Raw genomic sequence first — 19224 nt, 5'->3', positions numbered from 1 at the left:
GCGGGCGCGCTGTGCTCTGCTCACAGCCATCCAGACAGTCAGTGCAGGGAGAGGGTCGCTGCTTCAGGGAAAGGTTTGCGGCCCTTTATAGCTATTTCCGTAGCAGGGCTGCAAACAGTGTGACCAGAAGTCCTTCTCAGGACTATTCTAGTTGTATACAGGCAGGCAGGGTATAGCCAGGTCGGAGTACAGTAGCAGAGTCCTTATCAGGACTATTGTTGCTATATACAGGCAGGGTATAGCCAGGTCGGAATACAGGCTAGTAGTGACCAGAAGAGTCCTTGTCAGGACTATTGTAGCAGTATACAGGCAGGCAGGCAGGCAGGCAGGGTATATAGCCATTCCTAGTGGTGACCGTATACCAGCCTTCATCATATCTGGGGCTGGTGTACACAGTCTAAAACAGTCCAGATAGTGTCAGACTTCTCAGTAATTTTTTCTGCTAAAAACATGTTAGGTTCTTAGTGCGTCCATGCTTGCATTTAAAAACCGCACGTGTGTGCCTGTCGGTGGCAGCGTACAGGTGCACTTGTGTGCATTTTTCACAAACTATTATATAACGCACAAGTGTAGTGTATAATACACGTCAGTCAGCAGTGTCTGATAGTGTCAGACTTCTCAGTAATTGTCGCTCCTAAAAACCTTTTAGGTTCTTATTGCGTCCGTGCTTGCATTTAAAAACCGCACGTGTGTGCCTGTCGGTGGCAGCGTACAGGTGCACGTTTTGCACAAACTATTATATAACGCACAAGTCTAGTGAATAATACACGTCAGTCAGCAGTGTCTGATAGTGTCAGACTTCTCAGTAATATTTGTCGCTCCTAAAAACCTGTTAGGTTCTTATTGCGTCCGTGCTTGCATTTAAAAACCGCACGTGTGTGCCTGTCGGTGGCAGCGTACAGGTGCACTTGTGTGCGTTTTTCACAAACTATTATTATATAGCGCACAAGTCTAGTGCATAATACACGTCAGTCAGCAGTGGCTGATAGTGTCAGACTTCTCAGTAATTTTTTCTGCTAAAAACCTGTTAGGTTCTTAGTGCGTCCGTGCTTGCATTTAAAAACCGCACGTGTGTGCCTGTCGGTGGCAGCGTACAGGTGCACTTGTGTGCGTTTTTCACAAACTATTATATAACGCACAAGTCTAGTGAATAATACACGTCAGTCAGCAGTGTCTGATAGTGTCAGACTTCTCAGTAATTGTCGCTCCTAAAAACCTGTTAGGTTCTTAGTGCGTCCGTGCTTGCATTTAAAAACCGCACGTGTGTGTCTGTCGGTGGCAGCGTACAGGTGCACGTTTTGCACAAACTATTATAAAACGCACAAGTCTAGTGAATAATACACGTCAGTCAGCAGTGTCTGATAGTGTCAGACTTCTCAGTAATATTTGTTGCTCCTAAAAACCTGTTAGGTTCTTATTGCGTCCGTGCTTGCATTTAAAAACCGCACGTGTGTGCCTGTCGGTGGCAGCGTACAGGTGCACTTGTGTGCGTTTTTCACAAACTATTATATAACGCACAAGTGTAGTGTATAATACACGTCAGTCAGCAGTGTCTGATAGTGTCAGACTTCTCAGTAATTTTTTCTCCTAAAAACCTGTTAGGTTCTTATTGCGTCCGTGCTTGCATTTAAAAACCGCACGTGTGTGCCTGTCGGTGGCAGCGTACAGGTGCACGTTTTGCACAAACTATTATATAACACACAAGTCTAGTGAATAATACACGTCAGTCAGCAGTGTCTGATAGTGTCAGACTTCTCAGTAATATTTGTCGCTCCTAAAAACCTGTTAGGTTCTTATTGCGTCCGTGCTTGCATTTAAAAACCGCACGTGTGTGCCTGTCGGTGGCAGCGTACAGGTGCACTTGTGTGCGTTTTTCACAAACTATTATATAACGCACAAGTGTAGTGTATAATACACGTCAGTCAGCAGTGTCTGATAGTGTCAGACTTCTCAGTAATTTTTTCTCCTAAAAACCTGTTAGGTTCTTATTGCGTCCGTGCTTGCATTTAAAAACCGCACGTGTGTGCCTGTCGGTGGCAGCGTACAGGTGCACGTTTTGCACAAACTATTATATAATGCACAAGTCTAGTGAATAATACACGTCAGTCAGCAGTGTCTGATAGTGTCAGACTTCTCAGTAATATTTGTCGCTCCTAAAAACCTGTTAGGTTCTTATTGCGTCCGTGCTTGCATTTAAAAACCGCACGTGTGTGCCTGTCGGTGGCAGCGTACAGCTCCATATTGTCCCTGGATAGAGATGTGCATGAGGGCCTCAAAACATTGTTCCCATTGCAAAGGAGCGGGTCTCCTGTCGTTGTAATGCCCATTCTGAAAGAATGGGCGAAAAAATTTACCACTGGGGGTATACCTGAAACAACGGCCTAACTATTGTAACGGTCATCATGATGGCGCATGAGGAGAAGGAGGAGCAGTCCAGCGATTAGCCAAAGTCCAGATGTGTGTTACCATGGGTGAGTGGAGGTACATGGCAAATTCCCGTTACAAACTTTAAATTCCGCTGTCATTTTCTGGTGGTGTGGTGAAGTCTGGCCCAATCCAACCCTTGTTCATCTTGATCAGAGTCAGCCTGTCAGCATTTACAGTTGACAGGCGGGTGCGTTTATCTGTAATGATTCCACCTGCGGCACTAAAAACACGCTCTGACAAAACGCTAGCGGCAGGGCAGGCCAGGACTTCCAAGGCGTAGAGAGACAATTCATGCCACGTGTCCACCTTGGATACCCAATAATTGTAAGGCACAGAGGAATGTGGGAGTACAGTTATTTGATCTGCAAGGTACTCCTTGAGCATCTGGGCAAACTTAGGATTTCTTGTGGCACTACCCCGCACCTCAGGGGCTGTGGTATGTGAGGGGCTGATAAAACTGTCCCACATCTTAAAGACTGTTCCCCTACCTCTGGCGGATTGGACTTGTGCCCCTCTTGGCTGTACGCCTTGGTTGTCCACTGATTCCTGACCTATGCCGCTAGCGTTTTGTGAGGGGAATGCTTTGCCTACTTCCGTGACTATGGCCTTCTGTAACTGCTGCATTTTGCCTGACCTCTCCGCCTCGGGAATAAGAGACATAAAGTTCTCCTTTTAGCGTGGGTCTAACAGTGTTACCAACCAGTAATGATTGTCGGCCAAGATGTTCTTAACGCGAGGGTCACGAGACAGGCAGCTTACCATAAAGTCAGCCATGTGTGCCAGACTCTTAACAGCCATCACTTCAGTATCCTGACCAACACGATGACTGAACATGCTGTCCTCCTCCTCCTCCTCCTCATCATCTACCCTGTCCTCTGGCCAGCCACGCTGAACCGAGGATATGACTGCATGTCATATCCTCAATTTGGCCGGAGAGTTGCTCCATGTCTTCATCCTCCTCCTCGTCATAGTCCTCCACTGCACATTGTGATGAGACGAGGCTGGGCTGTGTGTTATCACCCACACCCACTACTGTTTCTTGCTCAAACTCATCGCGCTCCGCCTGCAATGCATCATGGTTGTTTTTTGAGCAGAGACCATTTTAGAAGGCAGAGAAGCGGTATGGTGACGCTAATAATGTCGTCATCGCCGCTCACCATCTTGGTGGAGTCCTCAAAGGTTTGGCGGATGGTACATAGGTCGGACATCCATCTCCACTCCTCAGGTGTTATGTGTGGAGTTTGACCCATTTCCCGACGGCTTAGGTGATGCAGGTACTCAACAACTGCCCTATTCTGCTCACATATCCTGACCAACACGTGCAGAGTTGAATTCCAACGCGTGGGGACATCACACACCAGTCTGTGAGCCGGAAGATGCAAACGGCACTGAAAGCCGGCAAGGCCGGCTGAAGCAGTAGGTGACTTTCGAAAATGTGCAGACAGGCGGCGAACTTTTACCAGCAGATCAGACAGCTCTGGGTATGACTTTAGAAACCACTGAACCACGAGGTTGAGCACATGGGCCACGCATGGAACATGTGTCAGCTGGCCTCGCCTCAAAGCCGCCACCAGGTTACGGCCATTGTCACACACGACCTTTCCTGGCTTTAGGTTCAGAGTTGTGAGCCAGTGATCTGCCTGCTGTTTCAGAGCTGTCCACACCTCTTCTGCATTGTGGGGTTTGTCACCTATGCAGATTAGCTTCAGCACTGCCTGTTGCCGCTTCGCCGAGGCAGTGCTGCAGTGCTTCTGTGTCGCCCTGGACAAGCCAGGGGCCACAGAGCACAACACTTAAACACCCCACACTCCCTGCAGGCATATCATAGTCAAAACACAAAATCCTTGTTGCCTTCCCCAGGGGCTGTTGTCCACACCAGGGTGTGGAGCCAGGCGGTTGGTCTCCACCCACCAAGGAGGAGGGAAAACACAGGCAGTGAGAGTTAAGCTAAGGAAGTGGAAGGAGGAAAGTAGTAGAGAGGAGAAAAGTGACAGCAAAGAGCCTGAAGTTGGTCCGGGTGTGTGGCCCGGACAGGACAGCAAGGTTGGCAGGATGTGGTGACCGTCTGCAGTGGAGGCCGATTGGAGTCTGCCGTAAGGACCGTGGACGGGTGGTGACCCGGCCGTACCGGACCGGTATACAAAGAGAAGCCAGCACCATTGGCAGAGGACTTTCGGATCCCGGCAAGGCTTGGTGTCGCCGTGAATTTGCCAAATCCGTTAGTGACGGGGACCTCAGGGTTTCCAAACAGCCAAGTCCCGATAGAAGGCAACCGTCCAACCGTGAAGGGGAGACACCGCCACCGCCAAGGGCAACCGTCTCCCAGGGCCAGCGCCTGTAGGCAAAAGGGGCTCCTCCGGCCCATATCCAGGTCAGGGAGCGGGTTACCAGTGGGAAACCATCACTACCAACACTTAACTTAGGTGCAGGGAGAGACAGTCATCACTAACCTGCAGGGAGGAACAACCGCAGCCGTCCGAGGGACCCGTCCATCCAGCCACTTGTTTTACCGTGAACTGTGTCATCATCATTGGGCTGAGTGAGTACCTCCGTGCCGTGCGGCACAGCGCTGCCCCTGCGACCCTGCACCTCATCAGGCCCCGCAACCCGCCTGTCATCCATCTCTACCCCATCACCGGGCCCCGGGACAACCAACCCCCCTACCCACGGAGGGGAGAAATAACAACAAAGCTGCTCCCTGTCACAGGCTCCCGGGATCCCCGTCCAGAGCAGCGGTGGTGTCCACACAATCACCACAACCGTGGGTGGCGTCACGGACAATATCCCCAAAACCCAAACCACCCCTTTTCACTCACGGGCGAGGAGCGCCGCTCGAGTCCCTGGGATCCGGCCATCACTCGAGCCAACGAGCAGTAGCAGCCGTAGAGCAGCGGCAGCCGGACCCGAGCAGTGGGAGAGCGCAGCGTCCCCTCCTCCGCCCGCGACACTTCCAGCTTGGGACTGGTGTGGAGGGTAAAGTGGATGAGGATGCGCAGGAGGAGGAGGAGGCTGAGGAGCATGACATTCCGGAGCTGTAGAGTGTGGGTGAAACCCTGACTGAGGTAGGGCCTGCAAAACTTGGTGTGTGAAGGACGTGTTCCGTCCCTCGCTCAGACTGGGTCCCAGCTTCCACAATATTAACCCAGTGTGACGTCAACGAGATGTAGCGGCCTTGCCCACATGCACTTGTCCACGTGTCTGTGGTTAGGTGGACTTTGGCTGAAACAGCATTGTTCAGGGCACGTGTGATGTTTTGTGACACGTGGTTATGCAATGCGGGGACGGCACACTGGGAGAAATAGTGGCGGCTGGGGACCGAGTAACGTGGGACAGCTGCCACCATCAGGTCGCGGAATGCTTCTGTCTCAACCAGCCTAAAAGGCAACATTTCCAGCGCAAGCAGTCGCGAAAAGTTAGCATTTAGAAGTGTGGCATGTGGGCCGTTGGCAGTGGATTTGCACCTGCATTCAAAGGTTTGCTGAATGGATAACTGAACGCTGCGCTGGGACAAGGACGTGCTTGATGATGGTGTTATTTCTGCGTGGGCAACTGCAGGTGCAGGGCCGGAGGAGGCTTGTTCGCGGGCAGCATGGACAGGGGATTGGCTCGCATGCACAACAAGCGAAGACGTAGCAGTGACATCAGCAAGCACTGCTCCTCGACTCTGTTGTACATCCCACAAAGTCGGGTGCTTGGCTGACATGTGCCTGATCATGCTGGTGGTGGTCAGGCTGCTAGTTCTGGTACCCCTGCTGATGCTGGCATGGCAGGTGTTGCAAATGGCCTTTTTAGAATCATCTGGAGCCAACTTAAAAAACTGCCAGACTCGGGAAGACCTAACATTTGTACAGGCACCTTGTGTCGTGTTGTTCCGGGGAACGGTTGCCTGACGTCTGCCTGGGGCCACCACCCTGCTTCTTACTGCCTGTTGGGATGCTACGCCTCCCTCCCCCTGTGCACTGCTGTCCTCGCTCTGCATATCCTCCTGCCAGGTTGGGTCAGTTACTGGATCATCCACCACGTCGTCTTCCTCTTCCGCACCCTGCTCCTCCTCCTGACTTCCTGACAATTGTGTCTCATCATCGTCCACCCCTTGTTGAGACACGTTGCCAACTTCGTGAGAACGTGGCTGCTCAAATATTTGGGCATCTGTACATACAATCTCGTCATGGCCCACTTCAACAGGAGCTGGCGAGAGGCCAGACTGTGTGAATGGAAACGTGAACGAACAGCTCTTCCGAGTGTCCAAGTGTGGGATCAGTAATGTCCGTGGACGTGTACTCGGCCTTGTGGTAGGAAGGAGGATCAGGTTCTGAAATGTGCGGTGCAGTATCACGGCTACTGACACTTGACCGTGTGGAAGACAGAGTGTTTGTGGTGGTGCCAATCTGACTGGAAGCATTATCCGCTATCCAACTAACAACCTGTTGACACTGGTCTTGGTTCAAGAGCGGTGTACTGCTGCGGTCACCAAGAATTTGGGACAGGACGTGCGAGTGAGTAGATGTGGCCCTTTGTTGTGGCGAAATTAGAGCTTGCACACAACCTCGGTCTCTGCCTGCACCACCATCACGTCCACTTCCTTGTTCGTTGACAACGCCCTTGCGCATTTTGCAATGCTGTGCTGATGTGTATTCACTAGACTTGTGCGTTATATCCAAGTTTTTGCAAAACGCACACAAGTGCAGCGGAAAGCTGCCACCAACAGGCACACATGTGCGGTTTTTAAATGCAAGCACGGAGGCACTAAGAACCTAACAGGTCTCTATCCAGGGACAACGTGGAGCCTCCCAATTTTTGGCTGCCCTGCCTAAGGGCTATACTACAATAGACCCACTTCTTTCCAATAGGCACTTCAGGTTTACAGGCCCTCATGCACGTCTCTATCCAGGGACAACGTGGAGCCTCCCAATTTTTGGTTGCCCTGCCTGAGGGCTATACTACAATAGACCCACTTCCTTCCAATAGGCACTTCAGGTTTACAGGCCCTCATGCACGTCTCTATCCAGGGACAACGTGGAGCCTCCCAATTTTTGGCTGCCCTGCCTAAGGGCTATACTACAATAGACCCACTTCCTTACAATGGGCACTTCAGGTTTACAGGCCCTCATGCACGTCTCTATCCAGGGACAACGTGGAGCCTCCCAATTTTTGGCTGCCCTGCCTAAGGGCTATACTACAATAGACCCACTTCCTTCCAATAGGCACTTCATGTTTACAGGCCCTCATGCACGTCTCTATTCAGGGACAACGTGGAGCCTCCCAATTTTTGGCTGCCCTGCCTAAGGGCTATACTACAATAGACCCACTTCCTTACAATGGGCACTTCAGGTTTACAGGCCATCATGCACGTCTCTATCCAGGGACAACGTGGAGCCTCCCAATTTTTGGCTGCCCTGCCTAAGGGCTATACTACAATAGACCCACTTCCTTACAATGGGCACTTCAGGTTTACAGGCCATCATGCACGTCTCTATCCAGGGACAACGTGGAGCCTCCCAATTTTTGGCTGCCCTGCCTAAGGGCTATACTAAAATAGACCCACTTCCTTCCAATGGGCACTTCAGGTTTACAGGCCCTCATGCACGTCTCTATCCAGGGACAACGTGGAGCCTCCCAATTTTTGGCTGCCCTGCCTAAGGGCTATACTACAATAGACCCACTTCCTTACAATGGGCACTTCAGGTTTACAGGCCATCATGCACGTCTGTATGCAGGGGCATTGGTGAACCTCACAATTTTGGACTGCCCTGGCAAAGGAAAATACTACAAAGACTCACTTCCTCAAAATGGGCACATTAGACTCAGAGGCCTTTATGTACGTCTCTTCTCAGGGACATCGGAGTGCCACACAATGTTTTACGTAAAATCTTTCATGTATTAATCTCAAAAAGTAACATACATTAGCTCTATCTCACTATTGGGTATGTGCCCTTAACATTTCCGCCATGAAAATTCATTTTGGTGTCATTTTGGAAGGTTTTCTGGTGAGTCCGTAAAAATGGCGTAAAACGCAGACAAAATTGTTCACAGCTGTGACTTTTGAGTGATAAATGCTTCAAGGGATCTTCCCCATGCTGTTGCCATGTCATTTGAGCACTCTTCTGAGACTTTTGTGCCATTTTTAGGGTTTCTACATGCTGCCGGTGGTCATTTCACAAAAATACTCGGGTCTCCCATAGGATAACATTGGGCTCGGTGCTCGGGCCGAGTACACGAGTATCTTGGGATGCTCGGCCCGAGCCTCGAGCATTCGAGCTTTTTAGTACTCGCTCATCACTAATAGTGAACTCAACTAGTGACAGATATTCCACCCAGTCAGACTGACGGTCAGACACATAACACCGGAGATATTGTTCAAGGGTTTGATTGGAACGTTCAGTCTGACCATTGGTCTCTGGGTGGTAGGCAGATGAAAAAGATAATTCTATATTGATCTTTTTACAAAACGCCCTCCAGAATTTCGAGACGAACTGTGTTCCTCGGTCAGAAACAATATTTTCCGGAACCCCGGTGTAACCGCACAATATGCCTAATAAACAACTTACTAAGAGTTTCAGAATTGGGTAATCCGGACAGAGGAACAAAATGACACTGTTTGCTGAATCTATCCACTACTAGCCAGATACAAGTCTTCCCTTCTGAGGGTGGAAGGTCAGTGATGAAGTCCATGGAGAGATGTGTCCAAGGGCTTACTGGAGTAGGTAGGGACTGGAGAAATCCTGCAGGGCGGGTACGGAGTGCCTTGGCTCGAGCACAAGTTTCACAAGCAAGTACATAATCCTTACAATCTTTCGCTACGGTTGGCCACCAAAAATACCTGGTTACTAATCGGAAGGTATTGCTGATACCAGGGTGACCTGCCAGCACAGAATTGTGGGATTCCTGGAGTACCCGTAGGCGAAGTGAGTGGGCAACAAACAGTTTACGGTCAGGAGTGGTTTCAGGAGCTTGGTCTTGGGTATTCTGGACCTCTTCTATCAAATCTAAGGAAACAGATGACATAATAATGCCTTTAGCTAAAATAGGGACTGGTTCAGAGTTTTCCAACTGAGAGGGACAGAAACTACGGGAAAGTGCATCAGCTCTGGTGTCCTTGGTACCGGGCTGAAACGTTACCACAAAATCAAATCTGGAGAAGAACAATGCCCAACTGGCCTGTCTAGGATTGAGTATCTTAGCAGATTCCAGATAAGTGAGGTTCTTATGGTCTGTGAGAACTGTGACCTTATGTTTGGCGTCTTCGAGGAAGTGGCGCCATTCCTCGAAGGCCCATTTGATTGCCAACAGCTCTCGATTACCAATATCATAATTTCTCTCCGTGGGAGAAAACTTGCGAGAAAAGAAGGCACAAGGACGAAGCTGAGTGAGAGATGGAGTGCCTTGAGATAGCACCGCTCCCACTCCGACCTCAGATGCATCGACTTCTACTATAAACGGACGCATAAGGTCAGGCTGAACCAGAATCGGGTCTGAGGAAAAACAGTCTTTTAATTTTGAGAAGGCATGGATCACCTCTAGCTTCCAATTAACCACATCAGCCCCCTTTTTAGTCATATCGGTGAGGGGTTTGGCAATTTTGGAAAAATCTCTAATGAATTTGCGATAATAATTAGCGAATCCAAGGAAACGCTGCAAGGCTTTCAGAGACTTGGGTTTCACCCACTCCTTAATCGGTCGAAGCTTGAAGGGATCCATGCGGAAGCCTTCGGTAGACAAGATATAACCCAGGAAATTAACTTCTGCCTCAAGAAAAAACACAATTCTCGTATTTAGCAAATAGGGAGTTCTCCCTGAGTCTTTGGAGTACAGTGCGGACATGTTGGACATGTGACATAGCATCAGGAGAATAAATCAGGATGTCATTCAGATAGACCACCACATATAGACCACAGATATCCCTGAAAATGTCATTGACAAAGTTCTGAAAGACAGCCGGCGCATTACTTAACCCAAAAGGCATTACCAGGTACTCATAGTGTCCCTCTGGAGTGTTAAATGCTGTTTTCCACTCATCTCCTTCTCTGATGCGGATTAGGTTATATGCACCCCTGAAATCCAGCTTGGTGAACCACCGGGCTCCTATGAGCTGGTTAAAGAGATCGGGGATTAGTTGCAGAGGGTACTGATTCTTTACAGTAATAGCATTAAGTTCACGGTAGTCAATACAAGGTGTGAGGCCACCATCTTTTTTTATCAGCGAAAAAGAATCCCGCGCCGACTGGTGACCTGGATGATCTGATAAACCCTCTCTGCAGACTGTCTGCTATATAATCTTTTATGGCCTGACGCTCCGGACTAGAAAGATTATACATTTTACCCTTGGGGAGTCGGGAATTGGGGACCAAATCTATGGGGCAGTCATAATCTTTGTGCGGAGGTAATTTTTCAGATTCAGATACTGAAAACACATCAGCAAAATCCCTGAATGCATGAGGTATGAAAATAGGTTCAGCTCTAGTCAAGTTAACAGATAAAGACATGCATATCTCCTGACACTCAGGGCTCCAGCGCACAATCTCACCCTGGTGCCAGTCTATGACCGGTTATGTTTGCGCAGCCATGGCATGCCCAATACCACTGCTGACATCAGATTCTCAAGAGCAAAAAATGACACAGATTCTACATGCAAAGCTCCAACAAGCATGGAGATCTCTGGAGTTACAAAAGTAACCACACCCAGTGTGAGAGGTATACTATCGATAGCAGATATTCTAATGGGAGCTTTCAATCTTAGCAAACGCAAACCCATTTCTTTTGCTACAATAGTGTGTAAGAAATTAGGTGCAGAGCCACAATTATTGTTATTATTATTTATTTATAGAGCACCATTAATTCCATGGTGCTGTACATGAGAAGGGGTTACATACAGAATACATACACAAGTTACAGTAGACAGACTAGTACAGAGGGAAGAGGGCCCTACCCTTGCGGGCTTACATTGTATAGGATTTTGGGGAGGAGACAGTAGGTGGGGTGTAGGTTAAGCGGCGGCTCCACTTGGTGGTCGGACGGAGGCTCCGCTAGGTGGTCAGGCGGCGGCTCCGCACAGTGGTCGGGCGGCGGCTCCGCACGGTGGTCGGGCAGCGGCTCCGCACGGTGGTCGTGTGGCGGCTCCACACGATAATGAAGCAGTGAGGTCAATCAATGAAGGCCTGCAGCCGTACAGATTTTCCCTGGTGAGACAATTGGACAGGTAACATTTTTCTCATAGGGTCTGCAGGAAGTACCTGGGCACCTGAGTGAGTATCCTGGGGCCCACTCAGGCAGTGCTGCTCCTTTGGAAGTGATTGCCTCTGAGATCTAGGCACTCCATGTTCGGCTCCACAACGTGATCTGCTCCCTTGCAGTCGACGGGACTCTGGACACGATGAGGTAGGTGCTGCAGGGGCTTGAACCTGAGCAGACCTGAGATCCTGCACCTGCTGTGTAAGTCCAAGAACAAGGAGAGAAAGGGTGTGCACCTGGTTTAGCACAGCATGGAGAGAATCCATTTTTTTTTCTCCTTGTTAGCTGCGCCAGAGATAATGTAACGCCTGCCTGGATCAACAGACTCCGGGGTAATGTAATGGACAGACTAGAGTGAAGCCACTTACCAAGCAGGACCCCCAGAACCCTGAAACCCTTTAACCCCTATACAGGGATTTGGAATTACACAGGGCCCTGGAGATCACTACCTGTGGAAGGCTGCAGTCCGATGAGAGTAGTCGTCAGGCAGGGTCAAACCAGGAATAGCAGAACAAAGACAGAATCGGCAGACAAGGACGTAATCAGAAAACGGAGCAGAGGTCAAATCCGGATCGGGCAGAGAGGTACAAAAGCAGCAGGCAGAAGGGTATTCAGAAAACACGCAGAAGTCAGCACACAGGAATCACAAAACAGAATAGGGTGGACCAGGAGCCAGGAAATCAGAAATATCTCTGGCAGTGGTCATGTGACAGGAGGGGGAATAAGAAGGGTGTGGTGTCTTCCCATTGGCTGTAGCTGAACGCTGGCAACTTCAGCTGGAAGACACACACCACCCACAGTCAGCCAGCGGTACTGCAGATCCCAAGATAACCCAGCCCGGTGGATGATCGGAGCCTGTGCCCACCGGTGCCGCTGGCATCGACTCCTCTCCCATCACCAGCACCATCCACGGCAGGAACACGGCGTTGGCTGGTGATCGGAGCAGAAGTCGCTGGAGCAGACTGCGGTGGTGACGTAACAAGATGTGGGCAAGTAAAAGACCATTTCCTCCTAGCGATGAAAAAGCTAAGATTAGGTTGACTTTCAGCATCTGCAAGCTGTTGGCTATAGAAATGCTGCCTTTCCGCCTGGTGGACACACAGTATTTTCAAGACCTTATGTCCGTCGCAGTGCCCCAGTACCAGATGCCCAGTCACCACTACTTCTCCAAAAAAAGTGTGCCTGTGTACTGCCCCCGTGTCAGCAGCCGGAACTGCTCGGATCCGGATCCACGGTGGCTCGAGGGGTCTCCGGACCCGGGGATCGTGCAGCCACTCAAAACAAGACAAGAAGGGGGGCTATTTACAAGGGACTGTATGTTTAAAGTTCGTGACGCCACCCATGGTGTGGGGTAAGGTGGAGTACCACCGCTACCATTGGGAGCACCCGGTAGCGATGGGATGGCAGCCAGGTGTTTAACCCTTCCGTGTGTAGGGGGGATGCCCCGGGGCTCAGTGATGCTGGCGGAGGGATACCATTGGGGAGGTAATGGTTACTGTGTACTCACTCAGTCCGATAACGCTGACACCAACAACTTGTAAACCAAAGTTCTGAGCACCACTGCAGCAGGGAGGGATAACGCCTGGATACCGTGCCCGTTGGTGCTGCTTGTTAGCCTGTGATCTTTTCCTCAGCCCCTTTCTACTGATTGGCCCCTGTAGTGTAGAACTAGTCGGGTCCCGCTCACCAGTGTGGCTAACTGGGTGAGCTTGCCCTCAGGGTTCACGCTTGGGATTTTCTGGACTGTGGATTGGGAAAGTCCTATCCCCCTTGTTGCGCTAGTACCCCGATTTTGGAGCGGATGAAGAACGAATCTTGAAGGCTCCGTCCTCCTCGGGTGAATTACCAGGACGCTTGAAGCTACTTACTGGCCTAGGGTCCACGTACCCCGTCGTGCCCTGGCCCCTGCCCGGAGATAGTACAAGGCCACCGCCTGCCCTCCTCGGTAGAGATGAGCGATATTCGAGGTTTGCCAATTTCATGTTCGAGTGATTTTGGGTGGTGTTCGAGTCGTTCGACGAACTCGAGCCTTTTGTTAAAAGTTTGACAGTTCGAGTTACGTTCGAGAACGGTTCGAGCACCAAAAGCGTGGCTTTTCATAGTAAGTATGTGCGCACCTTTCATATCTGCATGCGTCCTGCGCCCCCAGCACAATCCCTCTCTCTTTCCTACTCACCGATCACGAGTGCGGCGCTGCACGGCTGTCACAAATCTCCAGCGGCATTTCCTCTTTTGAACATGGCTGCTGCTTCATTATTCAATTAGTTATTCTGTGCTTTCCCCGCCCATCAGCGCCCATGATTGGTTGCAGTCAGACACGCCCCCACAATGAGTGACAGCTGTCTCACTGCAACCAATCACAGCCGCTGGTGGGCGAGTCTATATCGTGCAGTAAAAAAAAAAATGCGGTTCCCCCCATATTTGATACCAGCCAGGATAAAGACACTCGGCTGGAGGCTGGAATTGTCAGGATGGGGAGCGCCACATTATGGGGAACCCACCACCCTAACAAGGTAACAATATCAGCTAGCAGCCGCCCGGAATTGTCGCTTCCCGAATTGCCCTGGTGCGGTGGCAATCGAGGTAATAAGAGGTTAATCATGACAAGCGTCTCCCCGAGACACCTTCCATGATCAACCTGAAAGTGAAAGTAAAGAAACACACAGCGAAAAATCCTTTATTTGGAATAAAAGACAAAAAACACCTCATTTACCTTTTTATTAATCCCAAAACAACAATCCAGATCCGAAGTAATCAACACAATACTGTCAGCTCTGCTACATGAAGATGATAGGGAGCGATCTGTGTCCTCTCCACGTAGCACCTGAAGTGAGCCGCGCTGTTGCCGGAACTTCAGTCTGCAATGCAGAAGTCAAGATAACCAAATCTGCCTATGTTTCTCAATAGAGCCAGTGGCTCAATGGATAGAGCTCTCGCCTAAGAAGCAGTACTTCAGACTTTGCTAAAAAAATTTATTTTAATTTTAAATTATAACTATTATTTATTTCTAAATATAATTTAATTTAATTATGCACTGAGGGGAGGAGCCAGACATCAGCTGTGAGCCGAGGGACACACCTCTAATATCGGATCAGCTCACGGAATGAGGCTGCATTGCTCTCTCCTCTCTCTCTTCTCTCTCTTGTTCTTTCTTTTTCTCTTTCTCTCTCTCTCCCTCTCTCTCCTATCTCTCTCTCTCCTCTCTCTCACCTCTCTCTCTTTTTCTCTCTCTCTTTTTCTCTCTCTCTTTTTCTCTCTCTCTTTTTCTCTCTTTTTCTCTCTCTCTTTCTCTCTCTCTCTCTTTCTCTCTCTGTCTCTTTCTCTCTCTCTTTCTCTGTCTCTCTTTCTCTCTCTCTGTCTCTCCCTCTCTCTCTCCCTCCCTCTCTCTCTCTCTCCCTCTCGCTCTCTCCTATCTCTCTCTCCCTCTCTCTCTCTCTCCCTCTATCTCTCTCCTATGTCTCTCTCCCCCTCCCTCTCTATCTCTTCTCTCTCTCTTTTTCTCTCTTTCTCTCTCTCTTCTCCCTCTTCTCTCTCTCTCTTTCTCTCTCTCTCTTTCTCTCTCTCTCTCTTTCTCTCACTCCCTCCTTCTCTCTCTTATCTCTCTCTTCTCTCTCTCCCTCTCTCTCTCCCTCTCTCTCTCCTCTCTTTTTCTGTCTTCTCTCTCTCTTCTCTCTCTTTCTCTCTCTCTCCCCTCTCTCTCTTTCCCTCTCTCTCTTTCTCTCTCTTTCTCTGTCTCTCTTTCTCTTTTTCTCTCCCTCTTTCTCTGTCTCTCTTTCTCTTTCTCTCTTTCTCTCCCTCTTTCTCTCTCTCTCTTTCTCTCTCTTTCTCTTTTTCCCTCTCTCTCTCCTATCTCTCTCCCCTCTCTCTCTCTTTCTCTCTATCTTCCTCTCTCTCTCCCTCTCTCTCCTATCTCTTTTCTCTCTCTCTCTCTCTCTCTTCCCTCTGTCTCTCTCTCTCCTCTCTCTCTTCTCTCTCTTGTCTCTCTCTTCTCTTTCTTTTCTCTATCTTCTCTCTCTCTCTTCTTTCTCTCTCTCTCAGACCTGGCGATGATCAGCTGATGCGGTCACCTGACGGAATCAGCTGACACTATAAGTCAAGCGGTGAGGCCGGCTTTTTACCACCCAGCCGGCTAAACTATCAGCTGATGCTGTTGGACAGGAGTCTGCACAGAAGTGTGTAGTTTTTGGGGGTTTTTTTGCACTGATGCATCAGCTGATTGTATAAAAGCCGTTTATACAATCAGCTGCTGTGTCATGTGATTCAGGCCCTTGAACCTGACACATCATCTGATCGCTTTGCCTTCCAGCAAACCAATCAGATGATATTGGATCCGGATTGGACAGTGCGGGACCCTTGACCCAGGATTACTGTGTTTTTTTATCTGTAATAGAAATTCATGGTGGCCACGTCTAATATTGGCGTGACACCATGAATTTCGGGCTTAGGGCCAGTTGATAATATACAGCTAGCCCTAACCCCATTATTACCCAGCGAGCCACCCGTCACCAGGGCAGCTGGAAGAGTTGGATACAGCGCCAGAAGGCGGCGCTTCTATGAAAGCGCTATTTTCTGGGGAGGCTGCGGACTGCAATTTGCAGCAGAGGCGCCCAGAAAGCTCGGACCAACCTGTGCTGCGGATTCCAATCCACAGCTGCCTAGTTGTACCTGGCTGGACACAAAAATAGGGCGAAGCCTATGTCGATTTTTTTTTTTAATTATTTCATGAAATTCATGAAATGACTAAAAAAAGGGCTTCCCTATTTTTTAGTTCCCAGCTGGGTACAAATAGGCAGCTGGGGGTTGGGGGCAGCTGTACCTGCCTGCTGTACCTGGCTAGCATACAAAAATATGGCGAAGCCCACGTCATTTTTTGGGGGGGCAAAAAACTCCTGCATACAGTCCTGGATGGAGTATGCTGAGCCTTATAGTTCTGCAGCTACTGTCTGCTCTCCTGCATACACTATTGAATGGAGCATGCTGAGCCTTGTCTTCCCCGAGATACGGGACACCAGGTTTTTTTTGTTTTTTTTAAAACTGTGGAAAAGATAGAAAAAGGTTAATATTTGCATTTTCATCCCACGCAGGGGAGGCACTTTTCTTAAACGTTACTAACAGTTAAAGAGTTATTCTCCCAATGATGGAACGCTACCGGTTTTAATGGTAGCAGAGACTCAACCAGCTCCATTGCAGCCTCTACCCACGACAGTCCCAATGTCCTGGATCCCAAAAACTCGCCACCCAAACAAACCTGACCCCTGGAAACCTATCCGCAGGTCCGTCACCAGGTTAAGGTCCCGGGTGTTGTGATAGACGACTCTGGTTGGCACAGGAGGTGCAACTATATACAAAACACAAGTTTGTGTTGGTCACGCCAGTCCTGTGACCGTGGTCCATTTTTACTAACTATAAAAATCAACAGAGTCCATGTACCGGGTGTACATACTGTAAAGGAATCTGGTTGTCAATCAGGTAACTTCTTCGTTCATTTGGAATTGGTTAATTAAACATTTATTTGCTAACATTTTCGAAATGAAAAATAACAAACTGTGGAAAATAACAACCGAAAACACCGATACCTAGCAGTTCTATGGCATCGTTAAACCACTGGCATTTACATTTTTAAACCTTCTACTGTAACTACCGGGTCCCGTAGCCATGCCTCCTTGCGACTATGTACTACCGACGCCGACACAAATTCTTCTTCAGGCATCGCATGCTTGGTCACCTCCAGGGCGTACCAGCCCCGCTCTCCGCAATGCCGGATATAGGTGACCATTTCTTCAGGTTGGAGGTTGCGCTCGGGGTGCCCACAGGGGAGGTGCCGTGCTACGTCCCGCCGGGACACAAACACCCCAGCTGTGAGGCCTGCTTCTCGAATGAACCCCCATCCTTGCTCAGGGTCAAATCGATCCACGAGACCACGGCACCGTGGCCCCCTTACTCGTGAAACAGCGCTCCTCACCTGCTCCGTTTCTGCTCTGTTCTGGGTGGCAAGCTCCCGACGTCGCTGGTTTTGCGTGGTGATCTCAGCTTGTAATTGTTTGTTATGTCATTCCCAGTAGGGGGCGTCAACATCCGGCCTCAGCTCCCTGAATGGCTCTGGCTTTAGGTGAACTCTTGCGGCCACAACAGCCATCAGGATGCCGCGCGGTAGTAAGGTAAGGGTCACTGCATACTCACTCAGTCCAATAATGCTGACACCGACAACTTGTAAACCAAAGTTCTGAGCACCGCTGCAGCAGGGAGGGAGCATGCCTGGATCCCGTGCCCGTTGGTGTTGCTTGTTAGCCTGTGACCTTTTCCTTGACACCTGTCTACTGATTGGCCCCTGTAGTGTAGAACTAGTCGGGTCCCACTCACCAGTGTGGCTAACTGGGTGAGCTTGCTCTCAAGGGTAGAGATGAGCGAACCGGCCCGTTCGAGTTCGGTTCGGCGAACGTTCGACGAACCACTCGAACCGCATAGGAAACAATGGCAGGCAATCACAAACACATAAAAACACCTAGAAAACACTCTCAAAGGTGTCCAAAAGGTGACAACTCACAACACAACACAAACACATGGGAAAGTGACAAGGACATATACTCATGCGAAAACAAAGGAGCTGGACAAGGAAAAAGAGGAGGAGACACAAATATGAGTATATGCAAGGGAACGTCGATGCCATTTTAGGCTTCCAATCTGGATAAATTGCCTGAGCTCACCACGTACGCCTTGGGGATCTTGTTGTGTCCCGCAGCCAGCGTTTTCTCGGAACGTGTCAACAGTGCTGCTGGGGGTGTGCTGACTGCTAAGCACACGCATCTGTCCACTGACAATGTGGACAGACTAACGTTCACCAAGATGAACAAGTCATGGCTCTCAGAGGACTTTTCTTCCCCTGGCTCAGCCAGGGGAGGCGAAAGGCACGCGTATTTTTGAGAATGCTTCATGCAAAGGATCTTTTTCATCTTGAAAATGGGGTCAATAGATGCCAGTCAAGTGGGGTGTGTGTGGCCCAATTAGTGGAAACGAGGGAGACTGTGGTTGGAGTCCCCTCGCTTTTGAAAAAAGAACCAAGATGAACAAGTTATGGCTCTCAGAGGACATTTCTTCCCCTGGGTCATCCAGGGGAGGTGAAAGACACGCGTATTTTTGAGAGTGCTTCATGCAAAGCATCTTTTTCATCTTGAAAATGGGGGTCAACTGATGCCAGTCAAGTGGGGTGTGTGTGGCCCAATTAGTGGAAACGAGGGAGACTGTGGTTGGAGTCCCCTCGCTTTTGAAAAAAGAACCAAGATGAACAAGTCATGGCTCTCAGAGGACTTTTCTTCCCCTGGGTCATCCAGGGGAGGTGAAAAGCATGCGTATTTTTGAGAGTGCTTCATGCAAAGGATCTTTTTCATCTTGAAAATGGGGTCAACTGATGCCAGTCAAGTGGGGTGTGTGTGGCCCAAGTAGCAGAAACGAGGGAGACTGTGGTTGGAGTCCCCTTGCTGTGTTTTACATGCTTTTAGAAGGGCATGACATGGCTTAGAGCTTGACTTTCAGCATCTGCAAACTGTTGGCTACCAAAATGCTTCCTTTCCA

Source organism: Anomaloglossus baeobatrachus, chromosome 3 (assembly GCF_048569485.1).
Source record: "Anomaloglossus baeobatrachus isolate aAnoBae1 chromosome 3, aAnoBae1.hap1, whole genome shotgun sequence".
Classification (NCBI taxonomy): domain Eukaryota; kingdom Metazoa; phylum Chordata; class Amphibia; order Anura; family Aromobatidae; genus Anomaloglossus; species Anomaloglossus baeobatrachus.
The sequence above is the reverse complement of the archived record's forward strand: the minus strand, read 5'-3'. Positions refer to the sequence as shown.